Source organism: Carya illinoinensis, chromosome 7 (assembly GCF_018687715.1).
Source record: "Carya illinoinensis cultivar Pawnee chromosome 7, C.illinoinensisPawnee_v1, whole genome shotgun sequence".
Taxonomy (NCBI): Eukaryota; Viridiplantae; Streptophyta; class Magnoliopsida; order Fagales; family Juglandaceae; genus Carya; species Carya illinoinensis.
The window spans coordinates 18,149,555-18,172,459 of NC_056758.1; the positions used below are offsets into that span (position 1 = coordinate 18,149,555).

At 32.9% G+C, this 22,905-nt stretch overlaps 1 pseudogene; it reads left to right on the forward strand.

Annotated features, from left to right (window-relative positions):
- LOC122316217 lies at positions 1-6,900 on the forward strand (annotated as a pseudogene).
- The last annotated feature ends 16,005 nt before the right edge of the window (positions 6,901-22,905 follow it).

Here is a 22,905-nt window from a genome sequence, read left to right on the forward strand (position 1 = left end):
ATGGTTCTGAATTGCCGACTTCTTGCTGCCATTATTGCTACTCCTCTCTGGTTGCTACTTAGTTGTAGTTTGAGTTACGGTACTGAGACTGATATTTACTGCTTAAGAACATTAAAGGACTCACTTGAGGATCCTTATAATTACTTGAAATCTTCTTGGAATTTTGAGAACAATACAGAGGGCTTCATCTATAAATTTATAGGGGTTGATTGTTGGCACCCTAATGAGAATAGGGTTTTAAATATTTGGCTTTCAAATATGAGGCTAAAGGGCCAGTTCCCTCGTAGCATTTAGAATTGCTCGAGCTTAACAGGGTTAGATCTTTCTAGCATGAACTGTTTGGAAGTATTCCGCAAGATATCTACAACATTATATCATTTGTGACATCTCTTGATCTCTCATCTAACAATTTATCAGGGGAGATCCTTGTTAGCCTTTCAATTTGTACATATTTGAATACTTAAACTCGACCATAATAGGTTGACTAGTTAGATTCCTCCATAACTTGGCCTGTTTTCTCGGATCAAGCAATTTAGTGTGGTGAATAATCTTTTGACAGGGACAGTCCCTTTCTTTGCCAATACTTCAATTCTAGTAGATAGTTATGCAAATAATCTTGGACTATGTGGGAAACCTTTGGATCCTTGCCAATTAACTCCAAAGAAGTCTTGCACTGTACTTATTGTGGAAACAACAGTTGGTGGGTTAACTGTTTCAGCCTTAGGTGTGAGTATTGGCATGTTCTTCTTGTTATGTAGAGTGTTGGAATATACAAAGCCATATGGAGAGATTAGAGTTAAAATCCCGCGAAGCCAAACAAAGGGATTCATCTATAGCTAGTTGACAATTAAGTTAGTTAAAGAATGAGATGAATAGATGTAAATTACTAGGCCAGGTAGTAGCTATTATATAGTCTTTATGTGTATAACTACAGTGATTGTATAGCATATTGAGATACTAATTTCTTCTAATCATAATGAGAATTACTCAGTTTTTCTCTTCCAAATTCTCTATTTTCAGTTTGTAGTTTTTAAACAATTTTTACATGGTATCATCGTGTATAAAGATTTTGCTGCTTTCTTGGTTCTTTTCTTGGTTTCTTTCTTCTACTTCTATGGCAGATTCTTTTGGTTCTATGGCAAATTCCTCTCCTCCTTTAGGGAATCCTTCTAATGATTCCTCAAGTCATTACTATCTACATCCATATGATAATCTTGGAGCTCTTCTGGTTTCTAAAATCTTTACTGGCGAGAATTATATTGCATGCAGTCTATCTATTTCTGTTGCCTTCACTATGAAGAACAAGATTACTTTCATTGATGGAAGCTTGATCAACCCAATCTTGATAATCCTAGACTTCGAGTTGATTGGCTGAGAGAAAATAATTTGGTCTTATCTTAGTTCATGAATTCCATTACCAAATAAATTCATGGCAATCTGCTATATTTCACAAGTGCATCTGATATTTGAGAAGAACTCAAAATAAGGTATCTTCGAAGCCTTTAATTTAGAGAAATCTCTTAGCTCCATTTCTCAAGGATCAAAATCTGTTACTGAATACTTTAGTGATTTCAAGACTCTTTGGGATGAGTACATCAGCTATCGACCCATTCCAAGCTGTTGATGTGGAGCTCTTGATAGATGTTCATGTGACATCTTAAAGAATCTTACAGAAAGGCAACAATCTGACTAGGTGGTGAAATTTCTAATTGGCTTGCATGATTCTTACTCAATGATGCAAAGCTAGTTACTTCTTCAATCTTCATTGCCTTCCATGAGCAAAGTCTTTTCTTTACTACTGCAATAAGAAATCCAAAGATCTTTGACAAATGCTGTTGGCACTTCCGTTGATTCACATGCCATGATTGCTGCACAACCACAACAACAAACTTCAACAAGTGGTGCTCGATTCACAAAACCAAATGGCAAAGTAGATGTGATTTGTTTTCACTTTGGATACTCTGATCATCTTGCAGACAAGTGCTTTCAACTCATTGGTTATCCACCTAGATGGAAGGGTCCACGAGGTAAAAGATTTGTTCCTACACAATCTGGAGGTGTAAATTCATAGTTGCCCATTGCAAACAATGCTTCTTCTTTGGAGCCAAATTCAAGTTTCCCAAATATATTTTCTCAAGAACAAATTCAAAATCTACTAACCCTTTCTATTACTCTTTCCAGTTCACATATTAATTCCAATTCAATAGCTACCACTACTTCTACCTCAGGTAATCCCTCTTCTTATAATACTGTTTCATCTTTCAAGAATCATTCTTCATGGATTCTTAATACTGGAGCAACAGATCATATGATCTGTTCTTCTCATTTCTTCAACTCAAATCATTTACCTACTAAACCATCTCTAGTTTATCTACCAAACGGCCAATCTGTTCCTATTGTTTTCACTGGAGATGTCACTTTCTCTTCTGATATAACCTTGCATAATGCCTTTTATGTTCATTCTTTCAATGTCAATCTCATATCTTCTTCAAAGTTAACTGAAGAAAATTCTATTGGATTGTTTTTATTTCAAGCCAAATGTGTTCTACAAGACCTCAACAACTGGAAGATGATTGGGCTTGCTAAAGTAAAGTTTGGTCTATATCACTTACAAAAGTCTTCTACTAAAGCAAAAAGTGAAGTACCTAATTCAATCAATTCACATTCTACTTCTTTAGCCAACAATTGTAACATCAATTCTGATATTTGGCATCTTTGATTAGGACATGTCACACCTGCAAGACTACAAATCATTAGTGCATTAGATCCTATTGTACAAGTTACTCACAATCACATCTGTGAAATTTGTCCATTAGCTAAACAAAAGAAACTACCATTCTCTGTATCAAACAGTCATGCAATTAAAGCATTTTAGTTGATCCATTCTGACAGTTGGGGTCCCTTTTCTACTACATCATATTCTGGCTACAATTACTTTCTAACAATTGTAGATGATTACACACGTTTCACTTAGTTTTATCTCATGAAAGCTAAAACAGATACTCTTACTATTCTCACTAATTTGTTGCTTATGTTCATACTCAATTCAACACAACCATTCAAATTCTTAGAATAGACAATGGACAAGAGTTTAAAATGCCTATTATTTATATATATATATATATATATATCAAGAACATGGCATAATTCATCAACTGCCTTGTGTTGAAATAGCTAAAAAAAATGGAAGGGTTAAAAGAAAACATCAATACCTACCAAATGTAGATAGAGCATTGCCTTTTCAATCTAAATTACCTCTTTCCTAGTGGACTGATTGTGTATTAACTGCTACACATCTTATCAATCGAACCCCTTCATTTGTCCTAAAACATAAAATACCATATCTCCTTTTGTTTCAAAAACCACCAGATTATAACCATCTTAAGGTTTTTGGTTGCTTGTGTTTTGCTAGCACAATCACTAGTCATCGAGGTAAATTTCAACCAAGAGCCTTAAAGTGTCTTTTTCTAGGTTATCCACCAAACATCAAAATTTATAAAGTTATTGATCTTCTTACTCTTAAAACCTTTGTCTACAGGAATGTAGTTTTTCATGAATCTATATTTCTTTCCATACCAAACACTGTCCACACACCTTTTATCTTTCCTAATTTTCCTCAAATCTATGACTCAACAAAATCTAATATGCCATTTACTCAACAACCTTCTGATACACCTTTTGATATGACTTAACAACCTGATTCCTTAAATTCCCAAATTGAAAATATTAAAAGGTCTGAAAGAATCAGGCATCCTCTTGCATATTTACAAGACTTTTACTATGGCAATATGACTCAGAAAACTTCAGCACCTCATGCATCTCTCAGTTGTAGTTCTCCTTTTTCTTCTAGTAAGCCTTACTCTATACTCCATTTTCTTTCTAATTTCCAATTATCTCCTCAATATAAAGCTTTTGTTTCTGTTGTGTCTTCCACATTTGAACCAAAAAACTTTAAACAAGTCATCTCTCATCCTTAATGGCAAACTGCTATGGCAGAAGAAATCAAAGCTCTTGAATTAAACAAAACTTGGGAACTAACTATTTTACCTCCAAATAAGATTGCAATACGTTGTAAATGGGTTTATCATGTCAAGTTCAAAGCTGATGGCACAGTTGAGAGGTATAAAGCTAGACTAGTAGCAAAGGGAGACACTTAACAAGAAGGTTTTGATTTTTTTGACACCTATTCCCCTGTTGCAAAAATGACAATTGCAAGAGTTTTACTTGCTGTTACTGCAATAAAACATTAGCATTTAGATCAACTAGATATAAACAATGTTTTTTTGCATAGAGACCTCAATGAAAAAGTGTATATGTAGTTGCTACTAGGGTATTCAGCCTCTAATGACCCTCGAGTATGCAAACTTAAGAAGAGTTTTTATGGTTTGAAACAGGTCTCAAGACAGTGGTTTTCCAAACTATCCTCTTCTTTGATTCAATTTGGTTTTACTCAAGGCAAATTGGATTCATCTCTGTTCATCAAACAAACCTCAACAGGTTTTATGGTTTTGCTTATTTGTGTTGATGATGTTATTCTTGCATTGATCAAATCAATCTTGTAAAGAAATTTTTGTATGATCCCTTTACAATTAAGGATCTGGGAGAATTAAAATACTTTTTAGGTATAGAAGTGGCTAGATCAGCCAAGGGTATCACATTGTGTCAAAGGAAGTATGCCCTAGATATTTTGTAAGACAATGGTTTCAGGTTGCAAACTAGTAGCCTTCCTTATGGAATTCGCTCTAAAGTTAACTGCAAATGATTCTTCTTCTCCTCTATCTAATCCTTCATCATACAGAAGACTTGTAGGTCGATTATTGTATCTCACCATAACTAGACTTGATTTAACTTATTCAGTTCAAGCATTAAGTCAGTTTATGGCTACTCCTAGCACCACACATCTTCAAACTTCTGAGAGAGTACTTCGATACATCAAAGCTACACTAGGTCAAGGGATTTTCTTGTCTGTAGCATCTCCCTTACATTTAAAAGCATATTCTTGCAGTGATTTGGGGTGACTTCCTAGATACTAGAAGAAGTGTAACTTTCACAGTTTTTATAGGAGATTCTCTTATCTCCTGGAAATCAGAGAAACAACCTACTGTTAGCAAATCATCAGCTAAATCTGAATACATGGCTTTAGCATCTACAACTTGTGGGCTTCAATGGTTGTTTTACCTTCTGGTTGACTTAAATGTTACTCATTCTCAAGCTGCATTATTGTACACTGATAGCAAACCTACTTGATAGCAAACCTACTTCTGACATTGCTTCTAATCATGTTCATCCTGAAAGGACCAAGTATACCAACTACATTGTCATCTTGTTCGAGAGAAACTACAAGAAGGTCTTATCAAAATAATTTACATTTCTTCAAAGCATCAGCTAGCTGACATATTGACTAAACCTCTTGGATCTCTCAATTTTCACCATCTAATTTGCAAGATGGGAATTATTAACATCCATTTTCATCTTGAGGGGGTGTGTGGGAATATACAAAGCCATATAGAGAGATTGGAGTTAAAATCCCAACAAGCCAAACAAAGGGATTCATCTATAGCTAGTTGACAGTTATGTTAGTTAAAGAATGAGATGAACATATGTAAATTACTGGGCTAGGTGGTAGCTATTGTATAGTTTTTATGTGTATAAATACATTGATTGTATAGCCTTTTGAGATACGAATTTCTTCTAATCATAATGAGAATTACTTAATTTTTCTCTTCCAATTCTTTGTTTTCAATTTGTAGTTTTTTAACAATTTTTACATAGAGTGCCTATGAAGAAGAAGGAAGATGACCCTGGAGGAAACAAATGGGCAAAGAGTTTAAAGGGAACTAAATGAATCAAGGTGGATATGTTTGAAATGTCAGTTTTGAAAATGAAATTCAATGATCTCATGAAGGCTACTAACAACTTTAGCAAAGACAATATCATTGGGTCAGGAAGAACAGGAACCATGTACAAAGTAGTCCTTGATGATGGCACTTCGCTTATGGTTAAGAGGTTGCAGGCCGGAATCTCAACACTTGAGAAAGAATTTATGTCTGAAATGGCTACCCTTGGGAGTGTAAAACACCATAACTTGGTTCCCCTTCTTTATTTTTGTCTGGCTAAGAAGGATATATAGGCTTTTGGTTTTACAAGGACATGCCAAAGTACGGTACCCTTTATGATCAACTGCATCATGTGGATGATGGTGGCAAGCTTATATATGGAGTGGCATTTGAGGCTAAAGATTGGGATAGGGTCAGCTAGAGCATTATCATGGCTCCTTCATAACTGCAATCCCCGTATTAGCCACCGAAACATGAGCTCCAAAATCCAAATGCATCTTACTGGATGTGGATTTTGAGCCCAAAATATCTGATTTTGGCCTTGCTAGGCCCATGAACCCAATTGATATACATATGAGTGCTTTTGTGAATGGGGAGTTTGGGGATTTGGGTTATGTCGCTCCTGACTATGCACGAACTCTGGTTGCCACTCCAAAGGTTGATATTTAGTATTTACAGCTTTGAAACTGTGCTTCTTGAGTTGTTGACTAGTGAGAGACCTACACGTACATGTTGCCAAAGCTCCTAATGAAGACTTCAAAGGAAATTTGGTAGAATGGATTATGTACGCAGCTGTTGAGCAACTCCCAACTCCCTTATGCCATTGATAAATCGTCGGTTGGGACCGGTGTGGATAGTGAGACTTTTCAGTTTCTTAAAGTTGCATGCAGTTGTGTAGCATCGATCAAATCCCAAGGACAGGCCTACTATGTTTGAAGTGTACGAGCGTCTAAGAGCTATTGGTGAACGATACAATTTCACAATTGAGGATGAGATGCTGATGCGTTCCGACACTGGTGATGCTGATTATTACATGGAGGAATTAATTTATTGTTGCTCATGAGGTAAAGGAGAAGAATTGATAAGGTCTTTTGAGTTTTGATGACTTATCGAAAGAAAAAATGGTAAGTTATGTCAGAGATATATTAATAAAAAAAACAATCTATTCATCATCTTATGATGTGACATTAAATGATAAGTTCACAAATAAAATATAATAAATAATACCCAATAATCTAATGTCACATCATAAAATGATGGGAGGATGATGAAAATTAAGATGATGAGTAGCATTACTTATTACTAAATGTCTCCATAATCATTACTTAATTATATATGTTATACAGTGTTTAAATGAAACATAGTGTAACATATAATTGTAATGTATTTGTTACTGCTTTTCTCCCATCTGTATTGAGGAATTACCTTAGTTTCATCATTTTATAATCTTAAAAAAAAAAAAAAAAAAATCCATGTCATGCTTGGGTCACCGTTTCGTTAATCTACACGGAGGAGGCTTCTCTTAATTGAGTTATGTTGGATCCCATGCATTCATCGCCATTCATGCCCCTCATGTCCACAAGCCACAATATTAATTGAAAAAAATTTATTCATCATTTTTTTTATTATCCTCTCATCATGATTTTATGACTTGGTATTAGATAATTGAAGACTATTTATTATATTTTATTTATAAATTTATCATCTAATGACACATCATAAAATAATAAAAAAATGATAAATAACATTACCCATTAATTTAATTGGATGAAATGAATTTGAACGGACATAATGAATCTAGCTATATGCATGTAATTAGTTACATAACCTTCTCAAAAAAGGTGTAAAGGATAAACTACACGTACGAGAAATATTATGTATATTGATCTAAATATTAATATAATAATATATATTGCAATCTTATCACTTCATATGAATTATGCCTTAACCCATTAATGATCATCAGCCGAAAAGCCTGACTTTTCTTCTCCAAGGTTGGGAGCACTAACCCCGTTTAAGATTTGAAAACCATCTCAATTCATCTCATCTCATTTCATTATTATAATTTTTTTAAATTTTTACATAAAATATAATGAATAATTCAACATTTTCAAATCTTAATTCAATTTTTTTAAATCTAGGCCTAAAATAATAATAATATTAAAAAATAATATTATAATAATATCTTATTCAACTTTTATCTTTCGTCTAAAACCATCTCATCTCATCCTATCTCTGAATCTAAACCAGCTTAAGTTACAAGACCATATAGTCAATATTCCATAATTTAGGATGTGGAATTCTAAAAGCAAAACCCGCAAGATTCTATTTATAGAAGGAAAAAAATTGAGCTATCTATGGGGCATTAGCTCACGACAGTTACAAAAGTTTCAGACAATTGAGTCCCCATTTCCTAAGCTATTATCCCTAATGTTCGATGTCTTGGATGAGGAAACGATGCAAGAGGTTGCAGCCACAGTATATCGAGTCTGGAAAAGAAGGAACATCTTGATTTTTGAGGAGAAATTTTCAACCCCAGACGATGTTGTCAAGCTGGCCAAGCAAGCAAGCCATGGGAGTACTGGAGTACCAACAATGCATAACCAACCTAAAGCTCAATGGTCAGCTCCACCACCAAACTACTACAAAGTAAACTGGGACGCGGTGGTGGATAAGATCAAGTGTAGGATCAGAATAGGAGTGGTGATCAAAGATTCAGAAGGAAAGGTCATTGCAAGCCTAAGATCCCAAAGGGACTCTTTCCCTGACGTTCAGCTGGTAGAGTCAATGGCAGCCCTCAAAGCAGTTACCCTGGGTCAGTAGCTTGGCCTCGATCACACTACAACAAAAATAGGTTTTAGTGACAGATGAAACTGTCACAAGAAATGGAAAAAATGTCACGAAATATATTTGGTGACGGTTTCTGACTGTCACCACCACTGTCACGTAATGTGTGTCACGGATTACATTTGGTGACAGTTTACTGTACAAGCGTCACTAAAAATATTTTTAATGACGGTTGGGGAAGTGCTGTTTGAAATAACGTTCGAACGTATCATTTTCTGTGACGGTTAGAATCTGTCACAGAAAATTACATTCGAACGTAAAATATTACGTTCGAACGTAAAAAAGACGAGCTGACATCCGAACGAGAAAAGGTAACGTTTGTTGATTATAGTTCGGACGTATAATGTAAACGTTCCAACGTTTGTACATGCAAACGTTACGTTTGAATCTCGAATCCAACGAAAATGAAATAATGTCCGAACGTTTGTATCATAACGTTCGGACGTTAATTCGAATGTTAAGAGAGTAGGGTTCGAACGTAAAGTGTAAGTTCGGATGTTTGGAACGTTATACTTGTTTGACATTCGAACGTATTTTTAACCTGGGTTTAAACATTCGAACGTTTTGTTACTATTTCATATGGTTACGTTCAAACGTATTTTCGAACGTGTAATACTGTTGAAACGTATTTTATTTACATTCGAACGTATATATCAGAAATGCTAAACTCATCCACTTAATAAACAAACCAATTGTTTCATATTACATTACATATTTCACAACCAACATTGTTTGAAACTGTTTTCAAATTAGATGTTAAAAACGTAATACACAAATAAAATTCATGTCTTTTTCTTTCCTCGCCCAGCACGATTCTGTTGCAATGACATAACACGCTCCATTTGCAGCATCATCTCCCGCTGCACTTGCTCTTGGATCTCATTACGGATTCTTTCCTCCTGGTCTCTTTATTGGTCCTGCAAACGCGTCTCTAAATGAGACTGTCGCTCTAAGAGGGACTCCAACTCTTGCTATCTAGACCTCATATACTCATTCTCGCGTCGTGCAGCTTCTAAATCTTTGGTAAGATTATTAATTTGTGATGTCGATGAGGTTAAGGAAGATGAACCGGAATGCTTGAAAGATCGTCCCAAACCTCTTGCCATACTAGAGTTGGGCCCAAGCACATGTGAAAAAATGTCCAAGTCACTAGGAGAGGATTCCCTAGAAGCTGACTGCATCTCCATCATTTTTTCCTGCAGTTTGAAAGATCAAAACACACAATAAGTAACATATTAAAAGAAATACAAATAAAAAATAATTTAATCACATGTTACATAATTTATTTAACAAAAGGAACACCGTTTACATAATTAATTGCAGTTGCAGGATCCATCCACTCACTATGCTCATTAGTGTGAGCAGCAGCATAGACATGAATGAGGAAAAAATTTTCAGGATCATCACGTTTCTAAGAAAACGACATTAGCAATTTGAAAAAGACAGTGTTAGTACTTCTATAAAAGAATAATAAGAAAAAATATGAATTATTGCGTTTATTAATTACCATTTTTTCAGCAAGACGATGGAATGATCTTGAACCAGCACGATGGTGAATAGTCAGAGCAGATCTATTATTTGCATTTGTAGAACTTAAGTGCAACAGAAATAATTCCCACCGTTAATTGTAATATATGTACATACATATAATATAAATAACAAATATAAATGTAAATAATTATAGAAAATAAATCTAGAATACTTGATATTCTGGAGAGGCAAAAAGATCACAACACTTTATCCAGTCGTCTAATTTCATCTGCTGGAAAGGGCACTGTACAGCCTCTTCAAACGTCTCAAATTTCTTGAAATGGTCGTGACATCGTCCCTTGTGACGTCGGAATAGTGTAGCCATTAACTCATTCACAGTTCTCAAATCCTCGTTACGACTAAAGTCGAGGTCAAATTCATCCTAATTATAAATTAATTACGTTAAAAATATGATAAACTAATGTAGGTGAACAAAATGATATAATAAGTAAACTCACCAGCACACGACTCCGAATGTGTTCCTTAATCTCATTCGGCACATCTCTCCAGGAGCGCACATAATATTGAGCGTAAAATCGAACTACTGTGCCAATATAGGAGGAAAGCGCTGCTGCACTATCATTCACTCCTCTAGTGGAATTATCAGGAATTGTGATTTTCAGTTTACCATGCCTTCGATTTTTCTCAAGTGAGATGCCGCGTGTATAGCCATGACCGCGACGAGCAGATGCATCAACTAATAGATGATAGTATAATTTTGAAGGTTATATATATTATTTATTGAAACAAACCTCTTGATTATATATAGTATTAACGTAAACATTCCTTACTGGTAGGTGTCGACTGTGCATCGTTCTTTGTAATGTTAACTTCATCTTCGGGAACAGACTCCTCAGGTGGGAAGTCCTCAATGGGTTCAGGACTTGGACTCGGTGGAGGAGGTACATTTCTCCTTTGTCTTTTTGGCGGCATACTTGGAAATGATTATATATAACAAAAAAATATTAAATAAAATAAATTTATATTTATTATAAAATTCTATAATGGCTGTATATGAATAAACTTTTTAGTACTTTTAGTCTTCATCTTTGGATGTATTTTCCATGTTTGTTTCAGAATCTCTCTGTATAACATCTTCGTCATCATCATCAAGTTCTTCTTCGTCATCCTTATCCACTTCCCCCTCGGATTCTTGTTTGTCTTCTTCTGTACTTTTCTCACTTTCTTCAATTGAATGATAATTTAATGAAGACGGGTCGAGATGGATGAGTGGGACGTCATCTCTATATAAGGGGAGCAACTCGAGTGCACCGAGGTCAACAAATAAGTTAATACCCCCTCCTCCATCTTCCTGGTAGGCCTCTACATTTGGAGTGTCATCTTCATCTCCACTATTATCATAATCTGCACTCGTTCCTACTTCATATATATTTTGAGGGACAAATTTTTGTACAACTCGCCAAGTTTTCTCTCCACTATCTTCATCAGCACTTTTCATTGGATCAATCAAGTAATAGATTTGAGTAGCTTCATAAGCCAGTACGAATGGATCATCTTCGTACTATTTAGATGCAGTATTGACACTCGTAAAATGATTATCCCTATATATCGAATCCCGACCACCGCCTAGATCCCACCAATCACATTTAAAGACATATGTTATAGACCCACCCAGATATTTCAATCCGATAATATCACGAATGACACCATAATAATCAATATCATCTGTTCCATGACTCCCCTCGACCAAGACACCACAGTTTTGAGTTTTTCTATTACGTTCACGATCCAGAGTATGGAATCTATAACCTCGAACTGTGCATGCAGTGTATCGAAGTGCTCTATTTGATGGACCATGGGCCAATGCATACAATTCAAAAGACACTGATCTGGGATCACGAGCACGTTGTTCCAATATCTAACAATTTAACTAATGTCATTTATTAAATATTAGCTAGAGTTAAAACTTTCATCATGTAACATATATTATAGAGTTTAGTTCATACACATTGTTCAAACCATCCAGAAAATTCTGACTCGTGTCTTGCCACTATATCCTCGACGCCTTCCATCTTAAGTTTGTCCATGTGCTCACTGTATAGTATAATTTATCATATTATTTTACATAACAATAGTTAAAGAAATTCCTCATTGTCTTTAGAATTATTTAAACCTTGTACAACGACATACTTGAGATAGTGATCAATCTCCTGACAATTATTTAGCACGTACCACCGAACTTTACCAACTCTGTATCAAGTAAATCATAACCCGTTTGTGCAACCAAAGGTCGGACATTCTGAAAAAACACTGATAGCTCACGAGGAGGTGGAGCAGCAAGATCAGCATTTCGTTCTTGACAAATAAATCGTGTCTCAACACCATGAAGATATAAAGAGCAAAATGTTAACCATTCATCGTGTATATAGGCCTCTGCTATTGAACCCTCAGCTCTGGCTTTATTCCCAACAGTGCGCTTCAGTCGACCTAACTATCTTTCAACTGGATACATCCAACGGAACTGTACTGGTCCACCCAACATGATCTCCCAGGGTAAATGTATTGCTAAATGGACCATGACATCAAAAAATGACGATGGAAAGATTTGCTCAAATTTACATAGTATAGTAGCAATGTCTTCTTCTAGTTTCTGCAGCATATCTCGATTCACTACCCGAGCACACAAATCCCACGAATTCCCACCGGTAATAACTTATGCAAAAATACGTGACAGTCATGACTTTTCAATCCACCAATTTTCCAGTCATCATGGCTTACGCATCTACTGATATTTGAAGCATAACCATCTGGCAACTTCACACCTTGCAACCATTTACAGAAGTCCATCCTCTCCTCCCTTGTCATTGTAAAACATGCATGCGGCATGACCACCCTCTCACCTTCCACTCGTAAATGCAAATTATGTTTAATTCCCATTCTCTCAAGATCTTTCCTTGTCTTAATCATATCTTTCGTCTTTTTATTGATGCTCATCAATGTACCTAGTATATTATCACAAATATTCTTCTCAATATGCATTACATCCAAACTATGTCGCAATATGCAAGACGACCAATACGGCAACTCAAAAAAAAATACTACGCTTTGTCCAATTCAATTCTGCTACGCCTCGTTTTCTCTTGTTCTTTCCCCGACCTTTGCCAAAATTGTTCACTGCCACATGTACCAATTGTTCCAGGATCTCTTCCCCAGACAATTCATGGTGCGTAATTCTATCTTCTACTCGTCCATCAAACTTAGCGGATTCTGTTCTCCATGCATGATTTGTTGGTAGATAACGTCGATGACCCATGAAACACAACTTTTGAGAATATTTTAACCACTCACTAGTAGTTTCTTTATTACACGTTGGACACGCTAACTTTCCTTTAGTACTCCAGCCGGAAAGATTCCCATATGCCGGAAAGTCATTTATCGTCCACATTACCGCAGCATGCATCTGAAAAGTTGTTGATGTGGATGCATCATAAGTTTTGACGCCTGCTTCCCGTAACTCTTTCAACTCTTCAATCAACGGCTGCAAATATACGTCAATGTCATTCCCAGGTGATCTCGGGCCGGGGATAAGCAAAGTTAACAAAAAGTTAGGCGCCTTCATGCACCTCCATGTGGAAGATTGTACGAAATCAACACTACAGGCCAAGTGCTATAACTTGTACTCATATTTCCAAAAGGGTTGAATCCATCAGTTGTGAGTCCGAGGCGCACGTTCCTTGTTTCTATCCCAAACTCTGGATACTGATTATCGAAAGATTGCCACGCAAGTGAGTCAGCAGGGTGCCTCATAAATCCATCATTTTGAACTCTTTTCTCTTTATGCCACTTCATATCGTGAGCTATTTTCTTACACATGTATAATCTTTGCAACCGGGGTTTCAATGGGAAATATCGCAATACTTTAACTGGCACGCTTTTCTTATCCTTCCACCTCGACTCTCCGCATACAGGACATGCTTGTTTCTCCTCGTTCTCATTTCAAAATAAAACACAATCATTCTTGCACGCATGTATGGACTTATACTCAAACCCTAATCCCTTTCTCACCTATTTCGCTTCATAAAAGTTCTTCTGCAATGCAGATCCTTCGGGAAGCACTTCGTTAAATAAGTCTAATACCATGTTAATTGCTTTGGTTGACATTCCACACAATGACTTTATGTGAAGCAACATCACAATAAACGACATTTTAGAATATTTTGTACAGCCTGGATAAAGCTCGCGCTTTGCATCTTCCCACATTTCTGGAAAATTATCTGAATCATTCCGTCGCCCACTTGAGCCATTGTTGTCAACCTCATCCATAAACATCCCAGCTCCAATGTCACTCAACATCTCCTCCATCTCATCTCGCTCATAATCATCATCCACGTGCCGCAAATTTTCCCGCTGACTGAATAAGTCATCCGCTGATTCTGCATACGGCTCACCATGCAGTACCCATCGAGTATATCCCAAATCCATACCGTTCACAAATATATGACTTTCAGCTTCATCCAATCCTATCGCACACAAATTTTTACAACCTCGACATGGACACTTAATGTAACCACGACTATCAGCAGAGGCCTTTGCAAAATCAATGAAGTCCCTTACTCCACGTGCATAGGGTATGTAATCTTTTCCAAGTCTATCGCGTAGATGCATCCAACTTTTATCCATTTCTAAAAATATCTAATTTTTTAGTAACACGTATAAGAGTTAAATACACATGCATGTCATGATACATCATGTTCAAAGTACTCTTTCTCAAAGTAGTTGGTCCTATCCCATTCGAGATTATATTCTCCATATTGCACAAGTCCCGTCACTCTACTACTTTGAACGTTAGTAGAAATTTCGATAGCACTTCCCCATAGTTCTCCAAGTATACATGTTCACATATAGGGATTATGACCCTAAGAACAGTATACCCAAAGAACAAATGAGGAAGGCACCGAAACTTCATACTAAACCTTCAAAGTGGGAATAACGTTTATGTGTAATACAGATAATATAATCTCAAACTGTCCACACTGGACAATTCAAGAATTAATGTACACCTAAATGTACACTAATTCCCAAACGGATCTAAGGTTATTTATGCAATGTTATACAATATCTAACAAAAAAGTCTACAAATAAATTAGTACACATTGTTCGAATTAACATTATGTATTAATAACATTTATATTATTAATGATTGATAACACTTAGAAATTATTATTAGACTTATAAATTCTTGATAATACTTAGAAATTTTATATGTTATTATATAGCATAAAATAACATATAAGAGACTTATTTATTTCCTATTTAATATAATATATAGTAAATTAGATTATAATTATTAGTTATACTATATATTGATAACACTTAATTGTTATCAGTTATTATATAATTATTACTATTATTGCCAAAAATGTTATAATTACTTATATATTTCTTATTATTCCTTCTTTAATACTATTTATAATTACTTAGAAATTATTATTAGGGATTGATACTAATAACTCTATACAATATATTATTAGATAAAATATTTGTTATTATTGAGCTATTAGATTTTTAGGAATTATTATTTTATAATTATAATTTTTAATAATTGTTATATATATAATATAGATACTTATATGTTATTGATAATTTTACTAAATAGAAGTTTAATTCTTACTATATAATTATGCCTTATAATTGACACTTAGTAATATAAAATATTTATTATATTAGTTATTTAACTAATTATATAGATAATAGTTGTAAATAATATTATAACTTATAATTATGGTAACTATTCAAATATACTATATATATTGCATATAGTCCTCCAATTAGTAAATAATATCTACTATGCACAACAAATAATCACACTATTTATTTATTTCGAAATTGTTATATATTCTTTAATTACAACATATTACTAAAACTACAACTAAAACATACACTATAGTCACAAATAATTATTATTCAACACCATACAATATACTAAAACATTATCACATTAAGAATAAACATATAAAAAGTCTACATTTTTTCTTTTTAATTCATCCAAACAACACAATCCATATCACAATTAAATCCACAATAAAAATGTAACTAAATAGAGTTTAGTATATACCTTGTGCTCAAAATAAATTCCTCTTCAAAAATAAAAAATTCTCAACAATTCACAACAAATGATCCTTCAAAAAATACACAATATTAGTTAGTTAAATATATATAAAAAAACATTGACAAATATTATGTAAATTACAAACAAAATAAAGAAAAAAAATAAATTACCTTAATGCTTATAATTCATTTGCAAACTCTCTCTCACACGTTTAATCTCTCTCACACTAACAAACATACACTCTCTCGTTCTCTCCCTCTCTCTAAAACTCTCTCTCTCTCCAAATTCATGCACGGCAGAAAGCAGAAATGACTCTGCTTTCCCGTGCATGAAACTTTTATCTTTTGCTTCTTATACAATTAACATTCGGACGTTCATAATGAACGTCCGAACATTAATTTACCCACCGAACGTTCACTTTGTAACGTTCGAACTTATAATTATCCCGCCTACTATTTATACAATACGTTCGAACTTAACTTGGTAACGTTCGAACGTTATATTTAACGTTCGAACTTACTATTAATTTTTGGTTTAAGTGGGAAAATTCCCTCCGAATTTATTATTATGTCCGAACGTTATTAAATAAGGTTCGAACGTAAATTTGATTATTTTATTTTTACATAACTGAAGTTAGTATAATATATAAATAATTTAAATATTAAATTATAATATTAGTTAATATTATATTAACTAATAATATGTAATATATTCTTATATTACAGCTATAAAATATAATATACTATATTTTATATTATAGTTATAATAAGTATATATGTAATATACTATATAGTACTAATTGTATATTATACTAGTATTATAGTAGATATTATACTATCTCTAATAACTATATTAAAGTAACAAAGTTATGAGATAATATAGTATAAGTATTATATAGTATATAAATCTATATATAATAACTATATAATATAGTATCTATAATATATAGTATATATTATAGATATAATATATACTAGTATATTATATAGTATATATACAACTTGTATAATAATATAGTAACGTTCCTACAAATATATACTATATTTGTGTATACAATTAGTGTATATATATATATATCCAACAATATATATATGGACTATAGTAGTATATTAAAGTCATATAGTACTATAGTCTATATGTAACTATGATATATATCTAATACTAACCTATAATATATATAATTATATTAAGACGTATATATTATTTAGAAAATTAATATTTATATATTATATATATTTTATAGTTAATACTATAGTAACTATAGTATATATTATATATATTTTATAGTTAATACTATAGTATTATATAGGAAAATATATTATATATATAGTTAATAACTATATAACAATAGTATATAATATAAGATAAAATTGAGTTTATCTTATTTTGATCTTTACTTTTATTCATGCCTTTACTTCCTGCACTTCATTTATTTGTTTATTATTATATATTCTATAATCTATTAATATATCTATTATATTAGCTATTATATATATACTATATATATATATATATCCTGGTATACGTAGTTGGTATCAGAGCCAACGGTTATTATATATATATATAGTTATTATTATATTTATTTTATTTTATTGTTGTTTCATTCTGTTTATGTTTAATTTCATGATGAATTATTACGCACATAATGTTGGTTTCCGTGATCGCTATGAATTAAATTGTTTAGAATATAATTTGAGACTTGAATTAAATAATTTACAAGAAAGGATAAAACATCTTAAAGAAAAACAATTATTAATGAAACTAGATTATTGCTCAATGATGGAAAGATATCACGTATATAGAAGTAGGCAAGCTGCAATAGAAGAATTAGAAGATCACTGTAACTTCTTAAGATCTGAAATTAAAAGTTTAAAAAATCACCTAAGTATTCTTGCTTTAAAAAAAAAAAAAAAAAAAAAAAAAAAAAAAAAAGAGAGAGAGTAAAAATTCGTTGGTATAGAATTTTATCAACGGTAACCTACATAAAAGAAAATAGAGTATATTGAGAATCTTGTGATGGTAAGCCGTGAAAATCTGTTGGTTAGCCCAATCTCTTTAAGGGTGGTCCCGGTGGTGTTCCCTCAAGATCTTAATCTACTTATTTCTCTTTTATATAGGAAATATTTGCATAAAAATTCTATTTCAATAAATTCTTTATTCAAACCTGAAACATCTACGGTTAACACACCTTTAGAAACTGAAAATGTAAATCAAGAAGATTATAGCATTATAGACATAGAAAGAAATTTACAAGATTGGACAATTCCTAATGTACCTAAAAACCAAATATATAAATATTCAACTTTTTCTTCAAAATTATCATTCCTCACAAATTATACAATTAAAACAGTAGAAAAGACTATTAGCCTAAATAATGATTATGAATCATTACAACTATTAACAAAAGAAGCCATTAAACACCATAAGGAACAGAAATATTCATTTATACATATTGGATTAGTACAAGTGGCTGTAAAACCACTTACCAGAAATGGACTAAATGCTTCAGTATTACTCTGTTTAAGAGATGGAAGACATTATAATTTCCATGATTCATTACTTGGCATGGTTGAATCTAGTTTATTCCAAGGCCCAGTATATTTTAACTGTTATCCTAATTATTCACTCTCATTATTTGACTCTAATATTCTACATGCCTTAACATTAAATATTAAAACAAATGGCTATCATATGATGAAAGGATCACATCCTTTAACTGTAGTATATAGAATCCATTATAAATTAATGAAAACAACATTAGAGCCACAAGCTCTCATTACTAGTCCAAAGGGCTATACATTATTATTACAATCTAGTACACCAAATTCTAGTATACAAATTCCTAAACAAATTCATTGGAATCAGGTTACTCTTCCTAATGAATGGCAATTAGAAAATATTATTCCATTACCGAATGTAGAAAATAATTCTAAAGATGATTTAGATTATATAGATCAAAACCAGGACGGAACAGTCCAAATTGCCTTCCAACCTTTTAGGAGATCATTTTCTCATTATTCTTCTCCAGCATCCTCCAGTTACCATACACCACGATCTACAATTAGTAGGAATAGATCTCAAAATTTTGACAATAGATCTGCAATGACTTCAGTCTCTAGAAATAAAATACAAAATCTAGATACACAAGTCCGGGGAGTTATTCCTGGAAATATTATTGATACACCTGTATATTCAGTCAATCACCCTGATTCAGCATCCTCTTCTAATCCTCATCAGAATAAAGAACCTGAACCTTCTTCTCCAACCTATTCACAGGTAGTTGGAGATGATTCCCAAATATTTACCCTGAGTAAAGAAGAATTCAAAATCAATAAAGAATATCTTAAACAAGATTATATGAAAGAAGAAAATAAGCAGAAAAGACTTTTGTTTTTCTCTACTTTCTCACAACTAGAAAGAGATTATATCCAAATAAAATACTATGAATATTTAGAAAGCATAAAAATTAATATACCTTTTTTCATATGGTTTGAAATATATAAATCAAATCAGTTGTCGACTATAAATAGGACCACTAATCAATGGGTTAAAGTAGAAAATAATCAAATTATTTATGAAGAATACCCTCCTTTTGAGGCTATTAAATATAATCAAAGAAATACACAAATATTAGCATCACCAATAAAGAGATTAACTTCTCCAGAAACTAAAAATACTGATAATATAATCCAACAAAATAATTATACTAATTTATATTTAAAAACCATGAGTAAACAATTAGAAAGAATTGAAAACTTAATATCTCCTATTAAAACTCCTGTTAAAGAAGCTAAAGAAATTCCTTTGTTTATTCCCTATGAAATACCTGCTCACTTAAAATCTAGTTTTTCCAAGACTAAAGAAGATTTACTAGAACAGATCTCTAGCAAATTAGAAAAATTAAATATTGATAATAATGCATCCACTTCAAGACAATCTCATATTAATGTATTAAGTAAGACAGATTCACCTGATCTATCTGATTCTGAAATTAATAATCTTGAAAATCAATTTAAAGAATTACAGATAAACAAAATTAAAGGAAATCATAGTGGGCAATTTTATCCTAGGGAATTAGCAACGCATACTTTTACTACTCGAAATTGGTATCCAAGGCCTACCCCTCCGGATATACAATTCGAGGAAAGAGAACATATAGTGAGATCTGCTTTTGCATCAGATGCATTATATGAATGGAATATAGATGGATTATCTGAATATGAAATATTAAATCATTTTCAAGAAATGATTATGGTAGCTAATGTTTATAAAGCCAGTAGAAGATCAGATCATCAAGTAGCACATGTTCTAGTTACAGGATTCACTGGCCAATTAAAAGGCTGGTGGGATCATTATCTTACACAAGAACAAAGAATAAGAATATTAAGTGCCTATAAGCATGATGAAAATCTGCAGGAGATTAAGACAGAAGATGGTCAACCTATAGAAGATGCTGTTAATACTCTAATATTTATATTAACAAAACATTTTGTAGGTGATCCTTCCCAATTTAAAGAAAGAACTAGTGATTTATTAATCAATTTAAGATGTCCTAGATTATCTGATTTTAGATGGTATAAAGATGTCTTTCTAACTAAAGTTATGATCAGAGATGATTGCCAACAACCATACTGGAAGGAAAAGTTCATAGCCGGACTTCCATATTACTTCGCCCAAAAGGTACGAGAATCTTTAGTAAAATCAGATGGTACTATTGATTTTATTAATCTTACGTATGGAGATATAATATCTTCTATTAATAGAACTGGTCTGACTATGTGTAATGATATAAGATTAAAAAAGCAAATGGAAAAAGAAAAGAAATTTGCTACAAAAGAATTAGGTACCTTTTGTGAACAGTTTGGTTATTCTCCATTATTAGCTCCTTCTACAAGACACAAAAAAGGAAAAAGAATTTATAAAACTTATCCAACTAAGAAAAGAAATTATAAGAAACCTTATAAAAAACCCAATGAAAAATCCGTATATAAGAAACCAGTAAAGAATACAAAAAAGTTTAATAAAAAGAAAAAACAAATTGTATGTTATAAATGTGGAAAGGTTGGACATTATGCATCAAATTGTAAGGTTAAAAAAGAAATTAATGAATTAGATATACCTGAAGAAGTAAAAGAAAAATTATTAAATATCTTTATACAATCAAGTGAAGAAGATGAAATTTCTTCAGAAGAAGATGAAATTTACCAATTAAAAGAATCAAGTTTTTCAGAACAATCTTCTGATAACAAGTCAGAAGAAGATGAAATTCATGTTTGTAATTGTTTAGATAGAAATAATTGTATCTGTAATAAAACTATTAACGTATTATCGTCACATGAAAATATTATATTAGAATTAATAGATAAAATTAATAATCCACAAGAAAGAAAAGAATATTTAGAAAAATTAAAAGATACTTTTAGTAATCCCAAGACTTTTGAACTCAATTCAACCCCCTCATCATATGATTTTATGGAAATAGTAAATAGATTTCAATCAGAAAAACAAAATATTACTTTAAAAGATTTACATCAAGAAATTAATGAAATAAAGAAAGAAATTAGAAATTTGAAAGCTTCTAACACCAAACTTGAAGTTTCTAATGAACAATTATTACAAGAAATTATACTATTAAAAATAGATAAAAATAATGACACTCATAAAAAAGAGCAAGGAGAAAGCTCAGTAAAAATTACAAAAGAAGAATCAGATAATTTTATAAACATACTTAATAAAATGAATTTTCAAAAATGGTATACTGAAGTAACTATTTCCATTAATGAAGAATTCTCTTTTTCTGCAATAGCCTTATTAGATACAGGTGCAGATTTAAACTGCATACAAGAAGGAATAATACCCTCTAAATATTTTGAAAAAACAAAAGAGACATTATCTGTGATGACCCGCTTTTAAGTGTATTTTCGCTGAAATAATTGTTTTTATTTTAATTAATATATCAGATATTTTATTTTATTTTAATTGCGTTTTTAAAGTCGGTTTTTAATTTATTTTAATTTATTTGAGGTTGTGTTTTATTTCTTTTAGTTGTTTTTGTGGTTTTGATCTTTTGGCGGTTTGTTTCTTTTTCCCGGAGTGAGGACTGGACCTCATTTCTTTTCACATCTTTTTTTCTTTTTCTCTTTTTCCTTTTTTCTTTTTCCCTTCTTTTCTTTTTTCTTCTTTTTCTTTTTTCTCCTTCTTTTCTCTCTCCTCTCTCCCCGACTCGGACCCCCCCGTGCACTCTCTCTCTTCTCTCTCTCCCTCACGTCGGCGTCAACCTTCCCCAGCCCCTACCGCCGCCGTCCGGCCACCGTTCGGCCTCCCACCGGTCCCATTCTCTTCCTCTCCTTCCGGTCTACCTTCTCTCCAAAACCCACCCCCAACCGGCCGGCCATTTGGTCGGAAAAAGCTCAACAAAGGCGCACGGATTTTGCTCCGATCCGCCGCCGTCGCTCCACCTCCGGCCACCATTTCTTCACCACTTCATCACCGGTCCCTTGCCGTCCTAACCCACCCATTTCTGGCCTCCATCGACCACCGGAGCAACTCCCACGAGCTTGTTTTCCGATTTGCCATTTTCGGCCATTTCCGGCCATTCCGCCGCCACCCACGGCCGTCCGT